The sequence below is a fragment of the Ursus americanus genome, chromosome 1, assembly GCF_024610735.1.
Source record: "Ursus americanus isolate L20-20 chromosome 1, mUrsAme1.1.p, whole genome shotgun sequence".
NCBI classification, from domain to species: domain Eukaryota; kingdom Metazoa; phylum Chordata; class Mammalia; order Carnivora; family Ursidae; genus Ursus; species Ursus americanus.
In genome coordinates, this window is record NC_142127.1 from 90732660 (window position 1) to 90756470 (window position 23811).

A 23811-nucleotide genomic window follows, 5' to 3' on the forward strand; every position below is an offset into this window, starting at 1 on the left:
TCTGGGTTAAACGAATTGCTCTGCTTTCTCTGTAATTGTCATGCAATTTTCTCCAGGGCAGCCGTGATCTCTTTGGGCCAAACAAAATTATTTTATAGGTATTTGAATGCCATCAAAAATATCATTAGAGCAAGAAGCAAATAGTCATTACGGAGTTCACAAAATGATATTTTAACGGTCCTTTCCTTAAAGACCCTCCTAAATCTCTTTCCCACTGATAAGATCTGAGATCTGTTCTTCCCTGAGTCGCATGACCTTCCTCAGGCCTCATTTCCAGGTGCTCCCCCAGCTCCGCCCTACCTGCTTTCTGGGCTCAGACATCAGATACTCTTGATCCACATGGAAAGAAATCTGAATATTGGCTTTAGGGTCCTACTCAAGTATATTTTTTTGATGTCTATTTAGTTTAACACACTTTAATGACTATGTTTGGCACCTACGCTAGATGCCAAGGATATACTTGTGTAATATGTACAAACACACACGCTCTGGTGCACACTAGGGTACATGTCTCTCTGTATGTTATACACTATTATGTGATATATAATATCAGGTGCTCTCTGTATTAGATATAATATGTGCTCTATATGTGTTAAATAGAACCAAGTACCATAGAATAGAGTGATATATATAATATATATTTTATATATACATAATATATTTTAAATATATATAACATATGTATATAAAGTAAAGAGTGCAATCCACATAAGAGAAAGAACAGCAAAGGGAGAAACAATGTGGGAAAGAGAGAGGGTGAACTGGGCCATTATTGGTGGGTAGGGTAGACCGAGTGACGGCAGCAACAATACTACTTTGTCACAAAGTGAATGTCATGTAATGCCAGACACTGGGCTCAACAATTAAATCGCTGTCTACTTTAATTATTATAACAGTTCTCAGGGATGGATACAATTTTTATCCCCATTTTAGAGACGAGGAAATTGAGGTTTAGGGAACGTTAAGTCAATTTCCCAAGGTCTCGGAGTTAAGCAGCGGTGGAGGCATGATCTGAATCAGAGAATAGTAGGTTATTATAGAGGATGGGGAAAATGTGTGCAAAAGCAAGATGGAAAAATGAGCATGGCATATTTGTGGTACCAGGAGGAGACCGCCCGGACTCAAGCACTGGGGTGGTCTGCCATTAGTAGAGTGCTAACGCTAAGTTTATTTCCCAGCTCTACGAATAGTACACGCAAATCTCCAAGACCTTTGGGGAAAGAAGCATGTTTGTGGTCTTAAAAGAAATAAAATAAGATCGTTGCCCTTGGAAAATAAGTTTTGACTTCTGGAGATTTGACCTTTAGTTTTTAAACATGCTTTAAGGCATTGCTGACCTATGGGATTATGCAGAATTTACTCCCTTCACCAATTTATAAAACTCCCCATCTCCTGCCAAACCTTGATGGCAATAAGAATGAGTCCAAGTGATGGATGTAGAAATTTGGATTTGGTTTCTTTCCTTCAAGAACATCACGAAGCTTATTTGTGAATGGAAACAGATTTGAGTGATGGACACATATGGTAATTTGGAATAGTGAAAACAGCCATGTCCATCAACTTTTGAAATATTTACAGAGGATGATATCTGCTGATGGGGCTCTAAATTGGTGTCCCTGCTGACTCAACAGGAGTGTGAGGTACCCACCTGAATTACTGGGCCCATGGGTTAGGCTATTTGTTCTCACACAGAGAGGAGGCAGATCGAGGGAAGAATCCGCATAATTCAAAAAAAAAAAAAGTAGCATAACACCACAAAACCCTCAAAAGGAGGCCCACAAAATTTTCCACCAAATAATTCTGAAAATTCAACTCTTAAAAAAATATGGATATTAGATGTGAAAGGATTGACTTCGCTTTAATTATTCAGTTAATAATAATACGGAACATTCATTTAATTCTTGTTAAATGGGAGGAATTTGACGAAGCCACTTTCTAGGCATTTTCTTATGTAATTGTCACACCACCTTTACGAGGTTGGTGAGATGTGTGAAGGTGAGGAAATTAGGACTCTCATGGAAAAGTAACTTGTTCAAAGTAACAGAGCAAAGAAAGAACCAGCTTAATTTGATATGTTTTAGTTTTTTTCTTTTAAAGATCAGCCTTCCAAGATAATTCACTTATTCAGCCTATATTTATTAAGCTCCTACTATGTGCCAGAGGCGATGCAGGCTTCGGGATAGGCAGCTGAATAAGACGTGGTCCCACACTTCAGGAAACTCCTGGTGCTTCAGGGAAACACGCAAATAAACGGGTGGTAATAAGTTAACCTCACTAGAATGAAAGACTCGTGTGCAACGTGTTATGGGAGCTGAGGGGAGAGGAATCTTCTGGGAGGACAAGTATTACAGGTAGAGGTTAGCCAGGGGAAGGTGGGGGAAGTGATTCTAGGCAGATGGGAAAAACCTAAGCAGAGGTCCGGAAGGGCAAACAGCTTGGGGTCTGTGAGGCTCCCTGGAGAGCTGACTTTCAGTTAAGTGAACCAAGGGGCAAGGAGTGACAAGAAACACAGGAGTTGAGCCAGGGTCATACAGTTGCCACGCAAAGGCTCTTGATACTCATCCTGTGGGTGAGAGAACGTTTGAGGGGTTTTAATGACGTAACATGAAGATGACCTCAGCGTTCAAGGTCAAGGGCTATGGAGTTCGAGGTGATGAGGGACAATATTTGCAATTTCCCGACTCCTGTCTTCAACAATCTGTCCTTCCTAATGTTTTGTGATGTTTGAATAATATCGGTATCGCCACTCCCTCCCTTCCTTAGTCAGAAACAGGGTGTGCGTCATCAGCCTTCTGTGTTTTCTTACCGTAGCTCATGAGAACATGCCTGTGGGAAAGCACTGTTTTTGGGTGTAAAGCAACATCCTGATAAGAGAGTGAGTTAAGCAGCTAGTTACGGGCAGGGCGAGGAAGGAGGAAGCTTGTAGTTGTTATGTCATCCTAGCCAGTCATCCTCACCTTTTCGTGATAGCAAGGTACCCACAGTCTGTTGGCAGGATGAACGTCAACAAAGGATAACAACAGAATTGATGAGAAGGGGCCATTTCTAAAACCAAAATACATTCTACCGAGTCGCATATATATGTTATAATGAGAAATGAATGTAGTAACACTTTCTATCAGGATTCAAGGACTGTAGATTACAGCGCGTCCAAGAAAGAGGGAAGTCATCGCTCTGTTTAATAGCATTATCCAGAGTAGGACCCGATATCTTTTTCATGAGAGAGCATAGTTTTTAATCCCTAAGCTCCCCCGTCCCATACACGTATAATAAAGGTTTAGTGAGTTTGCAAAGAAAAATGATTGTCCTATACTTTCTCCCACAAGGTCACACCAACTGTCTCTGGAAACTAATTCTGAAGGAGCTGAGGATAACCAACTGCGAATTTGCTGGAATGTAGACTAGCCTCACACAATAAAAATGAATTACTACAGCAAAGCTGTCCAGCAAAATACAGTCAACAAACCGAGAAGAGAGGTCAGACCCGTAGTCGTAAGAATTGTGGGCACTCAGATTTTAACTGAGAAGAAATTCCAGTGACGTTGAGTGCAGACTCACACATGTGCAATGGCAAAAAGTCATCATTTAGGTGAGCGCTGGATCCACGATCTTGTTACCGATCATAAAATGAACCGTTTCCTGCTTTGTGCCCGGAGAGAGCGCGCGTGCACGCACACACCCTCTTCTTCCTTTCTCTTCATACAGAGTCAGTTCTAATAATCATGCTGCGTGCTGTTTGCAGAGCAAACGCCTGTCCTATTGTCCTTGCACGCTGAGCTGGTCCAATTCTCCTGAGTGCAATGGTCGTGTGAAGGGAAACGCAGATGCTGTGCGCTGGAAAGCTGGACTGACCCGAATACAAGAGGGAATGCCTGGCTGACCCATAGGTTTGTGTTTTAAGGCCCTGAATCTAGTACTTAAATTAGGAGTCACAACACTGTTGATAGCAAATCACCACCATGGCTATGTAATTCTTGAGGAGGTCTGAAATTGTGCTGCTATAGCCTTGGTGCCATATGTTTCTTCCTGCTCTGCTGCCTTGGATTATAGAGAGAGGTCAAGGGCAATCATTTCGTTTAATGGAACTGCAGAGGTAATGACTTATCAGAGGCAAAATGAAACCAACAAAGATGAAAACATACACACACACATATATATATTTAAGTGAAAACTGTATCACAGGAAGTTAAAACAATTGTAAATTAATTTTGTCCAGGCTGAAAAAGCAGCCATTTTACGTAGAGATAGCTTGTGTCTGTGAAGCACATTACCTGACCTAGCATATTTCCATGTTTCCGACCAATTTCGCTCTTTGCCAATGTTGTCTTCTTGCTGCGTGGATTTGGGTATTGGGGAGGACTTAAATCGTGCCTCAGCCTTTTACCACATTGTGAATTTGGATAAGTTGCCTAATCTCTTGAAGCCCCTCAGTTTTCCCATTTGCAAAACAGGGGAAATAATGACAGCAATCCCCTGGCATTGTGAGGACTGAAAGATAACGTGTTTCTATTTCTTAGCATGTAGCATAGATGGAGCATACCTGTAGCATTGATAGGGTTGTGGTTATAGCTATTGATACGGTTATAAAATGCATCCTGATTGCTACTGAGTAACAGCTGGCTTGAAAATCAATTGTCAATCAATTTTGATAAATGAATTATCAGATGAGAATCCATCTAATTCTAGAATGTTCTTCCCCTACTAGACTGTAAGTTACACAAGAGCTCTTGGCTCACCTCCAACCTCCCAAAGTCTAACACGATGAGCACAACAAGTTGCTATTCAATAAAAATATATACATTTATCTATTTTTAGTCTCTTGATTTTTTTTTTTTTTTGAGATAAGAATTAGTTTTCCCTGCAGGTTTATAAGGGTTTTTTACGTATTCAAGCATTTTAACCTCTTTGACTGTCATACTGTTGCAGATGCTCCCTCATGTTTCTCTTGCTTTTTATAATGCCTAGAAAATCCTTCCCCAAATGAATATCAATTAAAGATTACAGTCTTTTGTACTTTGATTTTTTACATTTATCTCTTTACTGTTTCTGGGATTTACTTTGATACACGGTAAGATATGTAACTTAAATTTTTTTCTTATTTTCTTGGACAAATTTATTGGCTAGTTTACTGTTTTTTATTTTGGTTTGTGATACTTCCTTAATTATACACACGTATACATTCATACATCTATTTGACTCTGTTAAGAAATATGTATTTCTGTGTATAAATGTATGTGAATGTACATGTTATTTTCTTGAAGTGGTTCTATCTTATTTTTGTCAAAGTACTAATAAATATACAAAAGGAAATACAAAGAAAAATAAGTCTTCTTCAACTCTACAACACTACTCTTCCAACCAACAAAGAAATATCACCAATGACACTTTCTTCTGCAAGATTTTCCTGCCTAAACAAGTGTGTGTGTGTATGTGAGTGTGTGTGTTTACACTGAATATCTTTTGTATTCACACAAATAGAAAAATCCTGTACACACTGTTTGACACCTTACTTTCCTCCCTTTACCACACACCTGGGAGGTTGTTTCTGCAAAAGCTTTAGTCTGTTCTTCCAACGTTGTGTATTCCATTATGTGGGTGTTCCCAGTTTTTCAACCAGTTCTCCTTGGATGGTCACTTATTTTCTTGCCTTTTGATATCACAGACTGTATTTCTAGTATTTTTATCTATCATCTATCTATCATCTATCTATCTATCTATCTATCTATCTATCTATCTATCTATCATCATTTATTTTTTAAAGATATTTTTTTAATTTGTCAGAGGGAGCACAAGCAGGCAGAACAGCAGGAAGAGGGAGAAGCAGACTCCCCACTGAGCAAGGAGGCTGATGTGGGGCTCGATCCCAGAACCCTGGGATCATGACCTGAGCTGAAGGCAGATGCTTAACCCGCTGAGCTACCCAGTTGTCCCTAATATTTTTATTTTTAATGCTTCATTTTTTTGTTTATATTTCATACTATTCAGTCTGTACTGTTTTTATGTTATTTTTTCTGTTGATTTTCTTCTATGATATAAACATATTTTATAATTTCTACTTCTTAATTTATTATCTTTAAATATCATTTATTATCTATACTAGATGAGAAAACTAATATTTATAATTCTTCCCATCTTCCTTCCTTCTCCTCTACAACATAACTGGTGTCAGTTTAATTATTCTCAGTTTCTCTAGAAGTTGTTCTGTACTTCAACATATTATAACTTAACCCTGTGCTTTGTCTACTTTAAACTGTATCTTTTGACCGCAACTCTGAAGAGGAGATTAGCATATTTCTACTATTCTCCTGCCTCCTCCTTTCTTTATCACTTAAATTTTTTAGGTTTAATATTTGTATGTTGACCTGATATATACTGTTACTATTCTCCACCCACAGTTACCGAGCCTTCATTCTGTATTTAAACTTATTCAGTGCTCAGGATCGGTTTCACCGTGGTTTCTCCGTTCATGGTTTCACTGGTTGGCGTTTACCTTCAAGTGATTATTCTCCACATGCAGCATCCTTAGGGATGGCATTACCCAACTTTTGGAATATATGAGGGTTTACATCTTTGACCTTTCTAGCTTTGCGGTACCTTGGCCAAGTGTAAAATTATTGGACCACATTTCCTTTTCTTTCAGGACTTTGTACATAGTCTACCACTGTCTTCTAGTACCGAGTGTGGCTGCGGGAACACCTGAGGTCAACCTGACCATTTTTGATGTTCATAGTTGACTTGATGTCCTTGACCTGATGCCCCCAAGAGTCTGGTAATGTAATCAGGGCAAGTCCGCATTGCTCATTCAGTATCTTCCCTTTTTAGAACATCGTGTGGTCTTTTAATCTATAGATTTTGGTCCTGTGCTATCTCAGGAATATTTTCTTCTCTTAGATCTTTGAAAAAAAGTTATTTCCACTTCAGATTTTCTATTGGTCTTCAAACACCAATTATGTGTATGTTGGGTCTTTGCCTGTTTAGCAAATTGTGATTTTCTATCTAATTCTATTTTAATAATCCCCATTTTCTTTTCTGTTTCATTTTGCTTCATTTTTTTTTTTCATGTTCTCATGGATTGTCCTCAGTGCCCTTACTCTTTGAAGCAGGATTTCTTTCAAGTTTGAAAGAATTTGCTTGAAAAACTCCTTGTGCTCTATTTTGTTTTTAGTAGTCACTGCATTTTGGTGTCTATTTTTGAACACCATAAAAACTATGAAAGAAAAAAAAAAACACCTGAAATACTCTGCTATTTCATTTATTCTTTGTAAAAGAATAACTGCTCTTCATGTATATTTGGCATCTGTTAAATTTCAGCAGAACTTTTAAATATTTATTTCATGAAAACTGGTCGAGCTAGGCCAGTTATTCCTTTCTCTGTACCACAGGACATAGAGAATTTCTGCTCATTTAGTATCAGTGAAAGGAGCAGTACATTCTCTCTATCCTAAATGATTAAGCATTGATTGAAAGTGACCAATTTAACAGCAAAGGCTCCCATTTACCCTTCATAGATAATTCGAGGAGAGGTAAGTCTCCTCATGCCATTGTTCTTATACATTATTTAACAACTTAAAAAGGCTCAATTGTTTTGAAAACAGTTATATTTAGTATTTCTTCTTCTTGTGTATACTGTCTATTGAAATAAAATCTGTAAATTTTCTTAGACATGATTGGTTGTTTCTTTTTTTCATTATTCTTAAAAATGAACATCCTCAGATAATACTTAAGTTCATTTATGTGGCAGATTTCATGTGTAACTTTTGGTTTAAAGGTTGGTAATTGGACTATTTATTGGCCTCTTTTTTATTATTAGAGTAATGAAACCAATCAATAAATTCTTACTGAATGATCACTTTGTAGAATATATTGTATCATGAAGCACAACTAAAACTGTTGTCTTCCAGAACATATCATCTCTATCCCTGAAAGGGGTCATCAGCTTATTTTTAAACAATTGATTGGTTGTGTGGTTGACCTGATTTAGTCAATAAGACAACAGAAAAGTCAAGCAATGACATCTGAATGAATCTGACACAAAATCTCCCCGGACTGTAGCTAGGTTCTGCTTTTTCTTGGATTGCTTACTTTTGGTTTGGATTAAGTTTAGAACTCGGCATCTGTCCTTACTTGTTTCATCTTCCCCTTCCTTTCTTCATCCTTTGCTTTGATCTGGTTTGCTGTATAACTCTAGATTGTGTTATGATGTTTTTGCATCAGTAAAATACATAAATAAATGCTGTAGTTCAAAATGACTGATGAGTTAATTCTGCTCATCGAAAAACACTAATGTAGGAGTGTTTTTTTATTCAGTGAGGTTATAATCTTTATCTGGTCCTTTCTCTGTTGAACTTCATGCTTGTCAGGTACATTTCATCAAGTTATTTCCAATGGGAGCTGGCAGTCAGGTGGCCATATAACTCACTGGACTGCTGAATGCATTCTGGCTTGAGTTCGCCTGAAATCTGTGTGTGGGGGTTGATAGTGCCAAATTCTGGAGACATCTGTGTCCAATATGCATTCTGGTCAGTTTTAAGGTCTTTCTTGAGACTAGGCTTTGGCTCAATGTTCCCAGGGTTAGAACAGGGTCCCTGAGGGAGTCAAACCCTCAGGGACAATCTATGAATGGCTCAGTTGTATTTAGTACCAGAAATGTCGTGGAATATGTAAAACAAAACAAAACAAAGCTCCAAGAGTGGCTGCTGCCAATGGGAGAAGGGTGGGACCTGTCTTAATAAAACCATACTTTTGGATGTGACCACATGATGTATATAGGCTGCATATAGCCTCCCCAAATTGAGTCTCCATTTGCATTCCTTCTAACCATTTTGAAGAAGGTACTTTTATAAATACCAGTAAAATCTGAACCATATATAGACATAGGAGTGGGACCGAAACCACGCAATAGCATATGGTAATAGAGGCTTGTCTTTTTTTCATCTGTCTTTCCTTTGCTCTATCCTTTATTTATCCTTTTGTTCTCCTTTTTCTTCCCTTTTAAATAAGTCTATTTTCCATAAGTTGATAAACGAGTCAAAATTATTTACAACAGACTATGAATTCAAATTGGTGTACTGTTGCTCTCCTTTTACACTGTAAAAGAAATTTGGACGTTGGCAAATAACATTTACTTGTTGTGTAAGAAAAGGGTCTCCTTTATACCTTCGGAAATCACTCGACTTTAACAAGTCTGTGTCTGGCCACCTGTGTGGTGGATGCTGCAGAGAAAGTATCCTTTCTACAATTAGATGCATAATAAACGTTATATCGGAAAACATCTGTTGCATGTTCACTATGTAACAAGTACTAGGATAAGTGTTTTGTGTCTATTATTTCATTTTAGCAACTGTATGAGATACAGGTACTCTTATTATCCCATTTTACGGATGAAGAAACTGAGACACAGAGAGCTTGGGTAATTTGACCAAAGTTACACAGCTGGTAAGCATAGAGAAGAGACCGAACTTGGCCAGGCTGATAGGTGAGCCCACACTCTTAACTGTCACCATTCCTCTTCCACCGCAAACCCACCCCATATGAACAATGGCCCTTAACCACTTCCTAGGAGGGAAGATGGAAATGTAAGAAGAATGATAGAGGCTGAAATCAGCGTGGAGATGACCTCAGTGATTATCTAATCTAGCCTCTTTACGTTATACATGAAGCAAAAGAGGACCAGGGACACTCATCCATCCGTTCAGTTCCACCCAGCTTCCTGGGGGACTAGGGTCTGTTTCTGCAAGTCTCCTTCTACTCTAAGAGTTATAGGATGAAGGCTCATTAAAGATTCATGTTCCATAGATAAATTTCCCTGCAGTCTTTTATTTAATTTGGCCTAGTGCATCTAGGGAATTGACTAATGTCACTGTAAACACAGAAGGCTCAGGACTCCAATTATGGGAGAGAAGGAAATCATTATTGATGAGAAGTTGGAAGAACTGAGCCCCACATTGCACAGCAACACCCCAATGTCTCCAACGTCTCTATGTTCGCTCGATTGTGATAGTTTTTAAAAGCAAAAGCAACCTTGATGAAGATATAGACTTCCTGGGATGAGTTATAGAAGCAGTTAATTTCCTCGATGCCGGAACACAGCCACCAGTGTGAATCCTGCAGTTCAGTGGAGCCCTCGAGTCTTGCCTTTTCTCTGAGATCTCTCGTATTGCAGAGATGTGGGCTTTTTTCTTCTCCCCAAAGGCTCTTATGATGGGCATTTTTTTTTTTAAGATTTTATTTATTTATGTGACAGAGAGACAGCCAGCGAGAGAGGGAACACAGCAGGGGGAGTGGGAGAGGAAGAAGCAGGCTCACAGCAGAGGAGCCCGATGTGGGACTCCATCCCATAACGCCGGGATCACGCCCTGAGCCGAAGGCAGACGCTTTAACGACTGCGCTACCCAGGCGCCCCTTATGATGGGCATTTTTAATTAGGACACTACTGATGCGCAAATGGTAGCTATCCTGACAGCTTCCTTCTCAACACGTTTCCCCTCTCATTCATCCATCTTACTTGTCAGCCTCCTTTTTCCTCTGTGACTATGTTTGCAATCCTGTCCCACACATCCTTCCATTAGAGAAAGGAAATTTGACACCTGGGGAGGCAATATTTCCTCTTACTCTCTAACTGTGCGGAGGGCATGCTGGCTACTTCTCAAACTAGCACAGTCAGCAGTATTGAGAACACTAGTGCTTTGTAGAGGAAACCAAGATTCTTTTTTTTCTGATGAGATGCAAATTGTACATTCTATATCTCCCATCAGTGAGAACATCGTTTTTTCTTGAATAGTTACGCCAGCACCTTCAAATCAATTAAGGGGCTGTGGTGACACTGCTGTGACATCCCATTAGCCCTTGCCTTTAGTTACGTGTCTATTAGAAGCAGAAATAAAAAGTGATTTTGCCAGTCAGAGGTGAAATTTCAAATATCCTGGTGTTTCAAGTCAGATACAGAAGCTGAATTTAGGGTACTTCGTTTGCTTCATGGCTGTTTATCTTAACCAGGTAATAATAGGTTAAATTTTGAGTTCTGTGAGGCCAGGGGCCAGATCTTTGTCATCACTGTGACACCGTGGTGTCTAGGGCAATGTCTTGCTCACAGTAGAATCACGGATTACAGACTGTTCAATTGTTTATTCATGTGTGCTCAAATATTTAATGAGCGGTTATGACACAGGGACCCTGGGCTTGGTGCCCTTCTAACTGAGAAGGACTTTCTAACATCATTCTTACCATGGAGCCATTTGTTCAACAAAAAATTATGGAGCACTTCCTATGTGCCAAACACTGTGGTGTACAGAGGTTAAAAAGACATGGTTTCTGGTTTCAAGGAGATTCAACACTAGCGGAAGAAGCTGAATTGTAGAAATGTCCAGTGTCAAACTTTACACACGTCATTACTATTATGGGTACCAGACTTGGGTCTCCTTACTCAAATACTTAGTGCTCATTTGGGGCTTAGCATTATAGAAACATGGGACTCGGGGATCATTCCCTCATCTGGGATTCAAATTCTCCAACAACTGCTGTCATACATATTTGTCAAATTGAATATTCATGGTGTATCGGACAAGGGCTAGAGTGGTTCAGTTTATGCTTATAAACATTTATCAGATGAATTGCTCTTAATTTTCTGCTTACTAAAGAGAATTGGACCTATTTTAATGTGGCTTAAGAATAGTAAAGATCTTAAATGATAGCAGGATCAGATGGTTTATGTGGTGTAACTCGAGAGCTATGGAAATGTCCTTGGAGTATAAAAAAATCTTAGCAGTAAACCAGTGTGTTTAAAATCCTACCACTAATAGCTTGCTTTGCTTGTCAACTTGAGGAGGACAGGACAGAAGGTAAATCTTAATGTAGGAGGAGTAGGTGGGGAAAGATAGTAGAGAAAGGGTAGAAACTGTCACATCTAGAACATAGGGGGCACTCAGTAATTATTGCCCATGTGATGAGTATTTTAAGTGCAAGTCAAGAGATAAAGTGCTACAGAGGCACAAAAGAGAAAGCAATTCTTTCTAGAGACAGAGGGAGGTCATGACGAAGTGACACTTTGAACTTTGAAGGATGGGTTGAGTTTTAGCAGAAAAAAATTAAGGGGGGGGAGAGAATTCTAAAGAAAAGAAATGTCACAAGCAGTGGTTCTCAAAGTGTGGTCTTTCTGGGGATCCCCAGAAACTTTTCAGGGGGTGCATGAGATCAGAACTCTTCATGATAATACTAAGGTGTTTTTGCCTTTTCCACTCTCATTCTTCCGTGAGCCCACATATACAGACGAGTTTCTGCAGGCCACACGATGTGTGGTATTGCGAGAGATTGGATGCAGAAGCAGATACGAGATTCTTCCTGCCCTTTATTAAACCAGATATTGAAGAGATCTGTAAACATGTAAAACAACACTATTTTTTTCACTCAATATTTTTTTGTTTTGGAAAATATAATTGTAGTTATTTTTAAGTAATATATATAATTTAGATAACATATAATGAACTTACTGTTATTGTTCAACTAATTAATGCTTCAGTATTTTAAAACTTCCTTGGTTTAACTTCTAATATGGTAAATACTGATCCTATAACCCACTCAGTGTGAGAAAGAGGAGGATGGGGACTGAGCTTGAGAGGAGCTCCAATGGAGCAGGGAAGCACAGGGGTAAGTGGTGTTTACAGGCTTGTATCATTAAAAATGGGTGAAGGCAACCATCAATTTTTTTCTCTATAGTTATTAAGAATCTGTTTCTCTCTCTCTCTCTTTTTTTCCCCCTTTGCTCATTTGTTTTGTTTCTTAAATTCCACATATGAGTGAAATCATATGGGTATTTGTCTTTCTCTGACTTATTTCACTTAGTATAATACTCTCTAGTTCTATCCATGTTGTTGCAAACGGCAAGATTTCATTCTTTTTTATGTGGGTGGCGGGGATGGGTTAAATAGGTAATTGGGATTAAGGAGCACACTTGTTGTGATGAGCACTGGATAACGTATGGAAGTGTTGAATCACTATATTGTATACCTGAAACTAATATTACACTGTGTATTAACTAACTGGAATTGAAATAAAACCTTTTTTAATAATCCACTAATTTAAAAAAAAAAAAATGGGTGAAGGCAAGTGGGAGGTACTGGCTTCCAGCTGTGAACGAATAAGTCACAGGAACAAGAGGCACCAGCATTAGGAATACAGTCAGTGCTGTTATGATAATGTTGCATGGTGACAGATGCTAGCTACACGTGTGGTGAGGGTAGCATAGCGTATAGACTTGTGGAATCTCTGTGTTGCACAGCTGAAACTAATGTAACATTGTGTGTCTATTATACTCGAATACATTTTTTTTAATGGGTGGGTTCCATAAACCCAATCTCCAGTTCCCATACTTACATATATCTGGAAGAGGGTGGGGTTGGAGAGATTGGCTGGTGGAAATCCTAGGCAACTTTTTCAGAAGTAGTTTGCTTTTGTTGATTTAAACTTTTTTGCTGGCAATTTCACCAGGGGCTTTCACTCTGCCAAGACTTGCAGGAGCAGAGGAGAGGGATCATCTGAGGGCTGGGGGTGTGCTGGGGAGGCTGTGGCAAGTGGTAGGGCGTAAAGGTGGTACTGACTGGTGGCTTACTTAAAGTGGCCTTATGTTCTATCTTTAAATTCAAATGAATTTTTTCATTTTATTCTGTAGTGTATAGAAGCTTATTTTGGGATATAAAGATGTTTTATATTACTTACCATTAAGGAAAAAATTATGCTTCAGAAAGAGGACCCATGTTTATTGAGTACCCCCAGCACACAGCCATACCCCCCCCCCCTGCCCCAGTGGTACTCTGATTTGAACGGCACTGATTTAACCCAATTATACAGCCCCAGTATGGGGAAAAAATCCAACTCTGTGTATGCTTTAGTTCTTTGCAGGAGAAACCATGAATCATAAAGATTAATCGTGTCTTTTCTTGTGAGTTTAATAAATAATATCAGTTTACAGGAAGGATGAAAAGTTGATATATGTAATTAATGCTGAGTGAAAAATGCTATAGTCAAAGATTTGTACAAAATGCTGTCTTTTAAAATATATGGAAAGGGCGCTTTTATTTTAAAATTCATGAAGACTTGAGTTTGAGCTCAGCAACATTTTCTGCCAAGGTAATTGAGGAAGCCCTCCCCATGCAGTTACCTCCCTGACCTCACCCCAGAAGAAAAGGGATAAGGAAGGTTTACAAGTAAATTAGCTTTTTGAAGAGTGGTGAGAACCAGAAAAAGGAATATAACTGGGATTGCAACTATAAGTAATTTTCAAAAATGTCCTTGAATGAGTTCCTGCTCAAGAAGAGGGGACAATGCACCAATAAGGAGACGGGTCGGGATGTACCGTCTTGATCACGTGATTAATCTTGGACGTGCTGACATGCATGCCTCCTGATGGGACAGAACATGAAGTAAGAAACATTCCCATCAAGTATTCTCAGAAAACATGTTTAAGCTGAATCTCATCAAACTTTTAGGCTTAACTTCTAGATTCTAGCATAACAGAGGCTGGAAGAACAAGGTAAATGACACCATAAGGGAACAAGCAGAGTATGGAATATTCTGCAAGACGATTGAATCAGTTCTTGAAGACCTCAAAGTAAATTTGTTTTTAAAGGTGTGTGTGTGTGTGTGTGTGTGTGTGTGTGTGTGTGTGTAGAGGGTAGGTATGTGTTGGGCAGTGTTTCAGAATTTTGATTACATACTGGTTAATAAAAATAAAAGAGCTTTAAATGTCATTTGGGGAAACTTGAATTCATGGTCTGGAAATGGGAGAAGAGTGGGGAATTATTGCTAATTTGTGGAGGCTGGCTAGTGGTATTGGGGTTGTATGGGACATACAGCTTATTTTTAAGAGATGTGTACTCAAATATTTAAGGGCTAAAATGTCATGACACCAGCCACTTACTTTCAAATGATTTAGCAATAACACTCGAGGGATAAGGAAACGAGAGAGATCTTTCAAAAATGGCAAAAATATTAACAATTATTGACTTTAGGGAGTGCATATATGGTTGTTTATGGTACAATTTTCAGTTTTTCTTCCTGAAAAAGTTTTGTTGTGGGGGAAACTTACTGATACATATAGTCATTTATGCAAACCTTCACAGACTAGAATTTGCACACCAATCACATGTTCAGTACTGTGTTAAATGTTAGGGATGTAATGGTGACAACAACAAATCAGACCTCCTTGCACTCATGGGATTTCAATTTGGGTAAGAACACTATTAAACAGTGAGACATGCAAATCAATGAATACTCATGTATTGCGATATGCTGCAAAGACCGACAAAAGTCAAGTGTCACGAGAGTGATAGGGGAGCGTAATTTGGATGAGGGTGGGGTAAATGACTGAGAAGATCTTTCTGGGGAAGGGATGCCTTTCAAAAAGACTCCATGGGACCCTTTGGCTTCTTGCAACCTCTCTGAACCACAGGCTCCTGTGCCTTCACACCGTTCCTTTAACACTTCCTTGTACAGCCTGGTAGCATTTCACTCCCCGTGCATTTCATCCTGGCTTCTCAAATAGATGGCAAGCTTTTTGAAGACAGGTCTTTTGATTTATTCACCTCCACATTCCTCAAAACCTCATGTGACACAGGAGTTCAACGTTTATTTAAAAACTAATGTTTGCGCAGCTCTTCTTATCTTTGAAAGTCCTTTCCTACATATGACCTCATTTGATGTGACCTTGAAAATAGCCCTGTGGTGGTTAATTTTATGGGTCCACTTGACTATGTCATGGTGTCCAGTTGTTTGGTCAAACACTGGTCTAGAAGTTGCTGTGAAGGTATTTGTGGATATGATTAATTCACAATCAGTTGACTTGAAGTAAAGCAGGTTACTCTCTGCAATCAGGTGGGCCTCACCCAATCAATTGAAGACCTCAAGAGCCATAGCTGAGGCTCCCCAATGAAGAAGAAATTCAGCCTCAAGACTGCAACATAGAAATCCTGCCCGAGCTTCCAGCCTGCTCCCACGAAATTTGGAGTCAAGACTGCAACATTCACTCTTCCCTGGATTTCCAGACTGCCGGCATGCCCTACAGATTTCGGACTTGCTAATCCCCACAACTGTGTGAGCCAATTCCTTATCCGTGTGTATGTGTCTGAGTGTGTGTATACTAGCTCTGTTTTGCTGGAGAACCCTGACAAACACCACCCCAGGGAGACAAGGACAGTACTATTGCCCCTTTACAGATGGCGAAGAGGGGCACAGTAAGGTTAGGCCCCAGGCTGAGTTTCTGAGACTGGACGCAAGCAAAGCCATTGACCTTCTAACTCCCAGCTTTTAAAATGGAAGCTATTGCTTGATTCGATGTCCATCCAGTAGCCAAGAGCCCAACCATCTGGAAGGGACATTTGAACATTTCCTCTCTCTGGCATGGTATTGGGTCTGGACGCTAAGCCAGGTGACACCAATGGGCTTTGAAAATCCACATACATATTTAACAACCACTGTGTGGATGGGCTTGCTTCAGAGGACGTGTAAGCCTTCACCCGAACAAAGCAACCACCTCACTGTAAGTGTGTAAGGGGACATCAAACCATCAGCAGGCTGAAAGATTTTTATCCTTTGTAGTCAGTAATGAAAGCCTGGAAAGGATTTCTCTTGAGATATTCCACTTTTGATGGATTTTCTTTGTTTACAATGATCCTGGGACATAAATCTTGCAGCCTATCCTTGCTTGACTGAAATAACAGACCCACGATATCTGGAACAATAACCTGGGTATTATTTGAAGCACACTGGCCCGAACCCTGACTCTCTTCGCACTGGGTGTAAAATTAAATGCAGAACAATTACAAGCTGGTGACTCCCTACCCGGTAGGTTTTGGAATCTCACAGCATTGGAGGGGGAGGGCGAGTGCCCCACGTGCTTTCGGGAGAAAGGCCGCTGTCGGTGGTTTAGGGCAATGTATGATCTTCTTAGCATGAGTGAGTTTCTCTTTGATGCCCGGGCTGAACTGTCCCCTCCTGCCAAGAGGAGAGTTAGACCCACAACCCGAGGGTAGGGTTAGGTGTAATGGTGTCACTTCTCTGCTCATATATCAAAAAGTCATGGGAGTCTGAAATTCACCGTAGAGGTTGCTAGCCGCAAGGGAGCTAAGGTACCATGAATAGCAGAGCTTATGTAGTCTTGTACAAGCCCCGTTATAGTCTATGCCTCATCTTGCTCATCTGTGAAATGGGAATGATACTTGCTTCACAGGATTGATAAGGAGATTAAAGGACATTTAAAGTTAGTCAGGGGCCTTTTCTGAATATCAAGGTTGGGCCAGCACTGGGTCAGTCATTGGGCATTCCTTATCTTGCTTAAATGTCACAACTATTCCACAAAGGGGGTACGGTTATTGGTGCAGTTTTAAAAGGAGGGCATTGCACTCAGCAGGTTAAGCACCTTTCCCATTGTCACTTAGTGAGTTAACAGCAGACGGGACCCTACCCTCCATCAAAGATTCTGGAGAAGCTTCCCAACCACTGGATGCTCAGGGCAGGTTGGTTTTCTCCTCCTTGATGTTGGTCTTTGCCCCTTTCCTTTTTTGCTTTTCTTAGGGTCAGGGTCTCAGATGGAATTCCATCCAGAAGGAGTGGAGGGGATACAGTGTTTCTGCTGCAGCTAGTGGGCTCTCCTTGAGGCTGGACAGAAAGCAGCTGATGATCGTTTCATGCAGAAACGAAGGGAGGATGGGTCTAATGCAAAGAGAAGTAAAATCATTTGGTTGTGTGAGTGCCACAGTTATTCTGTGTTCCTAAGAAATTATAAGCTGCTGGAGGTAAGGCAGTTTGCTTGCAGTAGACTCCTGGGTTTTATGTTAAACAAATGATTTTTGATGAGGAAGTTTGTAGTTTCCTCCGACGATAATCTGCCCTGTTCATTGCTTGTCTCATTGTCAAACTCAGCTTGCAGGGCTTTGTGAGTTCTCATGAAAAGCTTTCTTTCCAGGCAGTGAGAAAGTTTAAGGTCAGAAGAAGGACACAGTGCTGAGAAAGTAAAAGCTCATGGGATTTGTTGAGTGATGAGCCCCTCTCTGGCTCATAGAAAAACAGAAAGCCTTTTCTTGCTGTCAAACTTAAAATTTATCAAGACAAGTGGAAAACAAACACAGGAAAAATTATTCCAAAAGCACTACACTTTCAGGCTTCCCATTCCATTGAAGATGAAATCGGTAGCCATGGGGGTAGGAGGGAAGGAGCCACCCAGAATATATAGGAGGTTGGACCAGAATGTACCCCGAAGGCAAAAGGCATTGTTGTCGTCCTTGTTAAATCCACTGTGTTGAAGAGGTCGTGCTGAAGATTTCGGCCAATAAATAGTGAGTGTCTGCATAACGAGCAGTAAGCCCGGCTCTGTATCCAGGCATCCATATGCCGAGTAACAGTCTCCCAAGGGCATGGCTGGCTAATTGTCTGGAGCCTGGATGAAGAGAGAAGGGATTATATTACATGCTCTGGCATATTACATTAAGCTGAGTCCTGATTCAGGGCCAATATTTTTGTTCAGTGATGCTTGTTGCCTTAGATCTCTCCCTGGTGGAGTTTATCTCCCCGAGGAAACAGGGTGATAACTCTACAGATCAGTCTATAGACTATTAATCAAAACACTGGAGCACTGTTCTTTATCCAGAGAGCAGTTCCTTCTAGAAAGAGGAGCACTGGACTGAGAGTCATTTATGCTCTACTCTAGACCTAGCATTGCCACTGAGGAGGTGTTCAACTCAGGGCAAATCGTGACCGTACTCACAAAATACCATTTTCTAATCTACAAACTGTGAGAAAATGAAGGTTTTTTTCAGATTACAACCAAGTGGAAAGCCCAATATATACAATAGATAAATTCAGAGAGGTTCTGGGGGGTATAATACCTTAGGCACCAAGGACCCATCGTCTACCTCATCCTTTACTCCTTCCCACCATCCCCTCAACAAGTAGCTTCACCAAATCTTTAGGCATCCGTAGTTTCCAGAATAGCTTCCCATGCTACTCAACCCAGAGATCACGTAGCAGAAATGTCAGAGTTTTATTACTGTGGTTTTAGACTTTCATGCATTCTCCTAAAATTTCAGTAGGAGAAACACCCTGAAGGTGATTTTTACAAGGAGGTTAGAAACATACAAGAGGATGTCTGTGTTCTACAATGTCCAGGATTTAAAAAATTTCCGTCCCTCTCTTTTGTGTGGATATCTGTATTGATTCTCGTTCAAATTTAACTACACTGATGTTATGTTACTGTGTGGGTCATGGTCCTGTGCGTTGTTGTTGGTTACAAAGAGTCACCATGTTGATCAGTTTCAAAAAGGACAGTGTGTGATGGCAAAGGCTTATCTAGTAGATGTGTTGTCCTGAGAGAAGGAAAGAAGCAGTGGGAAAATAATAAAAGCAGAGGTTTGTGGAAGGGGCTGTGTATCTGGTTCTTGAGTTAAGGCTCTCACTAGACCAAACTGTCAGGTGAAAAAACAGGAAACCGAGAGATGGACACATTTGAACTATTGGTTTTTTCATTTAAAGAATGTGTCCACGTTATGAATAGATTTTATACAATAATAAAGTATTGAAATTTTAAAGCTAGAAGGGATCAAGATGATCTTCTCCCAAGACTGGCTTTAGTTTTTGAGAGGAGAGCTTTTCCTTTTTCTTTTAATGAATGTTCATACATAAGCAAAGGATTTTGATCTTTTGAATATCCACTTAGGGAATGTTCTTTGCAATGTACATGAGATTTTTAGAACGACTGGCAAAGCCTTTCTGGGAAATGGAATGTTATAGTATTGGGGTAAATTGAGAAATTGAAATAATTACCCCTACATTTATCAAGGTAATTTCATTAATGTTGGTCATTATCAAAAACTGTTTTTGAGGTCACTAAAACAGTCCTCAGTTGAACTGGAGTTTCTTATGTACTTTAGTGATGGTATTTTTATTACCTTTTTATCTGAAAAACAGAATGCAATCAATTAAGCCACATGTCTGGGGGAAAAAAGGTCACATTTTAGCAATTATTTTAACATAAAGAAGTGTTACATGTAGAGTCACTGTCAATTATTAGAAATAATTACATATTTTCTTGGGTAATTTCTTGGTAATTAAAGTGTCACTGAAGCATAAGATGCTTTGTTAATGAAAAGATTAAAAAAAAAAACCTTCGCATGAGTTTATCATATTTTGTTGAAATGTGGTTCAATGTTTATTATCATAATTTCCGATTGTTATTGCATAACCTTGAATGGTATTAATGCACAAATCACGAATGTGAGCCAAATGATAGCTCACAGAGCACAAAATATGGCACTTGAGCTGGTGCAATAGCCATCGAAATTATGATAATAAACATTAAACCATGTTTCAACAAAGAAAGAACAAAAACATTCTTAAAATATTTTCCCCTTGATTTTGAAAGAATCCATGACATTAATTACGAAAGGAATACTGAAGAGGAGAAAAAGACCCCAAATATTGTACTAATTTGTTTCCAAACATTCTATACTGAATAGTATAAACATACCAAACAGTAAACAGAGTTTTTATGAATAAGGAGATTTTCAGAACGAGACTTATCGTTTCAGAACGAGTCAATTTATCACATCTGGTGTGTTATAGAAAAGACAACACACTATTTTGTGTTTCGGACCTAATAATATTAACCCACCCTTAGCTACGCAAGGTTTTTTTACTGTTACTTTAGAAGGAGGCAATGGATTTAAATTGACTGACTTTTTCATCTCCCATCCATCTTGTGACCAGTAAAGATGTGAAAGGAGAGAGCAAATGGGTCAATATGCCTTTCTTGTTTCCAGACTCATCCATGTTTCTTGGAAGGAAAGGGAGCAGCCCAGGAAATCTCACAGGAACACAAGCAAGTTAACTGGGATGCTCAAGGAGTCGAAACCCAAGATGATAGGATAGAAGATGCATTTCAAAGACGGAAAAGTTAGGAGTCGGTGCAATGCTGTGCCATGGCTGATTCCTCCCAGCTTGCAAGGGTGCAGTTTGTGCATTTTCCTCCAACTCTACTTTCCCACGAACCTTAGAACAAGTGCCCCGTATTGGAAGCTTGAAATTGGCCATGGTAGGAGAATTTACGCCGTGCACATTGACAAACACTACCCATTGGGACACTTTTTTTCAGAGAGTCATTTTTCTAGCATAAAACTGACGGGAAGAGAAATGGATCATGGATTTCAAAGTCATCAATCAAAAGAGGGACTACTAGAGAGGTCAATTAGGTAACATGAAGAAGAGGCAAGGATTTATGTTTATTCACCTTGTTAAAAATGACCTCTGATATGATCTATAAGTCTGAATAAATTGAGAGAATCTGGTTCAGTGATTTTGGTTTGACTCTTTACCATTCACATAAAGCTCCCAATGATCGTATAGCTTTATTCCCTTCTCCCCAGCACACTCCCATTGATCTTTTCTTCAAACACCCAGCAGACATGGATGTCCCAGTAGGGCACTCTTGTAGGGCAGGACTTGTGCTTACTGCGACGTGACAGTTCTCTGATTTTCAAAGAGTCACCGCCAGTTAGCGAAAGCTCACGCCCCGTGTGATAGAGAAGGCGCTTCATGGTCCGGTCTCCTTGCATTCCCACCTCAAATTCTCCACCGCACTAGTACCTCGCTCTGGTCAGTCTCCTCTCTCGCCCTCTTTTGCATGTTGATTTTGTGCATATCTAGGTGCCTTTGCCAAAAGTACCCTTCTTCTTCAGCACCTAGGTGCTCCTCCAACCCTCGGCTAGAATCACACCTTCTCAAAACAAACCTTTCTTCACAGCAGCTCATCCTGTCCGCAGTCCTCACTGGTCTGTGTGTCCCACTGCCAAGCACGGGGCACTTTATTTCGTGATTATTCACTACATAGTTTTGAACAATTTGGAAAGTGCCGTGCTGAGGGTGCCTACGTCGTACATAGTCAAAGGTTCTGATGAACCTTGGAACAAGTCTGGGGGACTGTTGTTTTCATAAGTGGAGGAATGAGGGGAAGTGAATAAAAAAGGACATCTATTCAGAGTCAGGTTATACTTGAAGTTCTAGGACTCATTAACTTGGGATTAATTTTTGTGCCTGGATATGTTGACGTTACTGCTTTTTGCTAGAGAGAGGCTGGTCTAAGACCATGAACAAATTTTCTGGTTTATAGCCAAGACTGAGTCTCAGAGAGCCAGATTGACTTTCTGTCTAATTGTCACGGGGTGGAAGTCGAACCGGACCAGCTGGGCGAAAGCAGTGAGAGCATTTCAGTATATTTGCAATCCCACTTCTTTATTTTCAAGCCTTCCTGTTTTTCATCTTCTAATGACCGCATTATGATTTATTAATAAACATTTGCGTTTTCAAAGTGGGGCTATTTAAATAGGACTTTCATCGAGATGTCATTTTTATAAAATTGGCTTTTTTTGGTGAAAATATTTTTTTTCTTGAGCAGTTAACTGATTTTTGCTTTTGTTATTGTTAATCCAACTTTTAAATAAAAGGCTTTAATTCCAAACAGAGAGCTTTAGGTTTACCCACGGGTTTGAAGTTGCGAGGCCCACATCTGAACATCTAATCCCTTCGCTCTCATCTCTTTGTGTTGTCAAACTTTTCTGAAAGCCGATTGGTGTCCCGGGATAAAAGTCTTGTTTTCATTTTGCTGGGGGACAGCATTGTTTTAAACATTTCTGGCTCCTCACTTTGCTCAAATGTGTTTCTCTTGGCAGGGATTCTAACTGGCCTGTATTCACTTTGGTGTGGGTGTGACCCTGGTTTTCCTTCAGCCCGTAGTCCGCATGGCCATGCCCGTCTGGAGAGCCAAACTCCCTCCTGACCGAAGATCATAAAACGGCAAAGACAAGTGCTCAAGGCTCTTTCCTGAGATGCTGATTTAAATTATCATGCTCTCCTGGGGTCCTTGAGAAATAGGCCACTCTCTGATCATTTTTGAGCACTTGCCAGCATGCCTGAAATATGAGGAGAGGGAGAAGATGTGTCTGCTTTTCTAATTAGTTTTTTCCTCCAGTAAGTCATATCCCCTTCCTTTTAAGTGACAGAAAACATTAGAGTTCTTAAGAGATGTCTATTTTCCACTGGGGTTTACATCATCATTTTATCTAATTATTTCCCAATTACGAATAATAATTAAACCAAATGGTGATGCAAACTGGAACAGGGACAATCTATCTTTTTAGGAGAGCTCCCCAAAGGAGTTACAGAGCACCAGGTTGAAAATGCTTTGTTTCATCTCAGTGGTCAGTCTTGAAGAATGTAAAAGTTACAAGTCTTGATTTTGAAACATCTGATGCCCCTTGGCCCTCTCTTGAGAGACAGCCCTGACGAGTTCAGTCAACTGGTTTTGACAACTCAATACTGTTTTTGTAGTTGCAGTAAATATAGGTATGCTACAGAAATAGACCTTTGTTAACCGGAGTCACTATTAATGGGAAATATTCAAGGATGAGCCTTCGTGTAATGTCAGAAGATTTGAATTTAGAGGGACGGCATGTCTGAATTTGTCAGAAACGGTCCTGGTTCACGTCTCTTGTCTTGGCATTATTATGGTTGGTGCCCTTTTTCACTGTCTAAAGGGTCTTCCTTCCAATTCTTTTACAACTTGTTTGGGTAGACAAACAGAATGAGCCGAGACTCAAGACACTCTGTATTGATATCTCAATCAAGATTCTAAGTCTTAAATCGAGTTGTCTGTGGTATTTTGCAACCTCAAACATCTTAGTTAAGATCAAGTAAGAAACTAATGGACAAAAATATACCCTTTTCATGATAGCCCAAAATGCAGAAGCTAAATTTGTAAAGCTTCTAGAAGAAAGA